Source organism: Lygodium microphyllum, chromosome 7 (genome assembly GCF_053477565.2).
Source record: "Lygodium microphyllum isolate KBCC chromosome 7, Lygodium_microphyllum_v1.1.10, whole genome shotgun sequence".
Lineage (NCBI taxonomy): Eukaryota > Viridiplantae > Streptophyta > Polypodiopsida > Schizaeales > Lygodiaceae > Lygodium > Lygodium microphyllum.
Genome location: NC_141141.1, coordinates 101,525,291 through 101,528,386, shown reverse-complemented (window position 1 = coordinate 101,528,386; position 3,096 = coordinate 101,525,291). Strand labels below are relative to the sequence as shown.

The 3,096-nt window shown below is 35.8% G+C and overlaps 1 non-coding gene across 1 annotated transcript; it reads left to right on the top strand.

Annotated features, from left to right (window-relative positions):
- The first annotated feature begins 200 nt into the window (after positions 1-200).
- Positions 201-272, top strand: TRNAD-GUC (transfer RNA aspartic acid (anticodon GUC)). Its single transcript has one exon. It is a non-coding gene; the product is annotated as a tRNA-Asp (tRNA).
- The last annotated feature ends 2,824 nt before the right edge of the window (positions 273-3,096 follow it).

Sequence of the window (3,096 nt, the reverse complement as noted above, 5' to 3'; positions counted from 1 at the left end):
TGTTGACCATCACATGGCCACTCTATGAGGTAGGTCGCGCGTGGAAGGGTCTAACTTTCGTGCCTTTTATAATCAATGGTCGGGGCAATGTGCAGGTTAATCACGTGGACGATTTTTTATTCATAATTGGAGGGTTGTGAGATTTATGGATCGTATTGTTAATTGACAATAAAAAATGAGCAGTTTTGTTTTCATCAGCGGTCGTTGTAGTATAGTGGTGAGTATTCCCGCCTGTCACGCGGGTGACCCGGGTTCGATCCCCGGCAACGGCGCCTTTTGGTAAACAAGTTTCATTTTTAGGGAACTTTCGTTTCACTTCTCTCCCTTGATCTCATTGATTACTTTACTCTTTTATTCCTGTCCACTTGTATTCCATGCTGATTGTACGTGTGTATTATTTGTTATGCAATACAATGTAGTTATGTCATATAGTGGGTTGGCTATCTTCAAAAACTTCAAGTTTTCGATGGCCATCATGTTCCCTTTTGATATGCTTTGTGATTACTCCTTGAACCAAGAAACAATAAGGAATGTATGCCAAAGAGACAATGAAACCATTAGGAATGAGTCTCACATGTGTCTATTTGTGGGTTTTCCTTATGAATCAACAAATATGGGTATCGAGGGATGACAAATGATAGAATAACTTCCTTTGTGTAGGTAGAGGCACCAATAAAAGAACACCTTGCTTTTCCTCCTTCATGTGTGGTCCAAAAGACATCAAATTTGATTTTTAATAGTTGAGCAAAGACACATGGTGGTCAAGCATCTAATTAACATGCCAACAGTTTTCATAATGCCAAATACAGAGTGGAGAGAATGCTTTGTAATTGTTTAGTTAGAGGATTCTAGGCTTGCAAATCATCATTCATGAGGGCCAAATAAGTTTGTGTTATAGGATGAGTAAAAACACAAAATTGATCGACACTTGAAGGCCTTGGCCTTAAGACACCTAACTCAAATCAATACAACATAGACCATTTCAAGGTCCTAGTTGTTTGTAAAGAAGAAAAGCCTCATCAATGCTTGAAATGTGTTACTCTTTTGGACCCCATTTTAAAACTAAATCCTCTACTATAGCTTTTCATTCATTGATTATGTTACCCTTCTATTCCTTGAATAATGAGGAAACAATGTTTTCCTTTATGATATATTAAATTAACGATTATTGTGGAGCATGTAGATAGGTTAAGGTTCAAGGTTCTTTTTTCTTTTCAAAAAGACTAATAATGATGAAGAGACACATCAATGGAAGGTCAAGAATCATGAGACCGAAGGATATGAAATTGAAAGGTTAAGGATTTTGAAATCAAGGGTCAAGATAATGAATGTTGAATGGTCATGACAAAGAAAGGTCAAGGTTCATGGTATAAAAAGGTCACAACAAGGAACCTTGTAAAGACATGATTATTAGAAGATTAACAAATGTACACTAGATCTACACAAACTATCTAGATGCAAATCTTATGATTATTTATTGAAATGATAGTTATAATGAGGGTATTCTAATGAAAGATTTTTCTTCATAAATATGATTTTTTTTTGGTAAGTCGATTATGAAACAAATACCATGATAGAGACAACTAAGATATGTTTAATAAATGAAAGGAAGACCCATGATATAAACCCTTAGCCTAAACCCTAATTTGACCCTATAAACAACCATAACAATAATCAAAAGAGTGATGGGACCAAGTAGAGTAGGGTAATGGATGACATACCTGCCTTGCCTAGAGGTTACACTACTCTCAATTCGATGACCAACTCCATTACAAACATGACAACATTTCTATAGTTTAATGCTTACAAAAGCACAAAAGACTCATCTTCGTTTAGATAGAGAGAGAATTTAGGTGCTATGAGGAAATAGTAGAAGCTTAATAATATGTATGAGGTGATAATAGAAGTCTAGCAATGGCTATAGTAAAAATCTAATGATATGTATGAGGTTATCTTGGAAGTAATAGTAGAAGTCTAATAATAATATGTATGAGATGATAATAGAAGTTTAGTAATAATGCAAGTTTAGTAGTACATGTTAGTGGAAGTCTAATGATATGTATAAGGTTACCTTGGAAGTTTAATATTTGCCACAAAAAATAGACAAGAACCTTTATGTGGTATGCATGTGTCTAATAATTCTCTTACTCAGGTAAGTAATGGTAGAAGTCTAATAATAATATGTATGAGATGATAATAGAAGTTTAGTAATAATACAAGTTTACTAATACATGTTAGTGGAAGTCTAATGATATGTATAAGGTTACCTTGGAAGTGTAATATTCGCCACAAAAAATAGACAAAAAGTGTTATGTGGTATACATGTGTTATTTTTGAATTATCGCATATTCCTAGCACTTAAAATCCTCAAGGAATTTTTACATTTTTTCTAATTTGACGGGCTTATTCCCTTTGAGCATTGGTCATCATTCATCTTGAAGTTCTCTTCCCTATTGTGCCTTTTCTTTTTAAAAATTTTGGATGTGCACCTACTTCTTTTTTCAATTTCTAGCTTTGGGGCAATTTGCGTACCTTGAATAGGGTTAACAATCCCTTTCTTATATCTTTTTTTCTCTTGTGTGCCATAATAATTTGTGAATATCAGTTTGATCATGCCTCTCCTAAATATCCTTGGATATGCTTCAATGGAAGATTGAGCTTAGTGTGTTGGGTTAGTGCATGGTGCATGTGCACAAATGCGGTATGGTTTACATATGAGGTGATGTTATGGTCTAGGCGTAATGTACTATGGTGGGGCTATATTCAAGCATAAGTGCACATGCACTTAGGTGCACACAAAAACTCACAAGCTCACATGAGTGCACACAAGTGTACACTTGCATGCACGTGCACGTGTAGTGCAACTACACCTAAGTGAACTCGTGCCCGCAAGTAGACTCATGTGAAATAGGTGAGGCTAGAGTGTAAGGTTTATGTATAGCTTCCTAGAGTGGTTAAAGGGTGTGGGCATAGGTGCACACAAGTGTACAAAAGTGCCACTGTGCTCAAGTGTATACATGTGTGTGTGTCAATGTCAATGCTAGTGCTAATGCATACAAGTGCACATTAGTGCATTGCAAGGTGCCGCCTTCCACC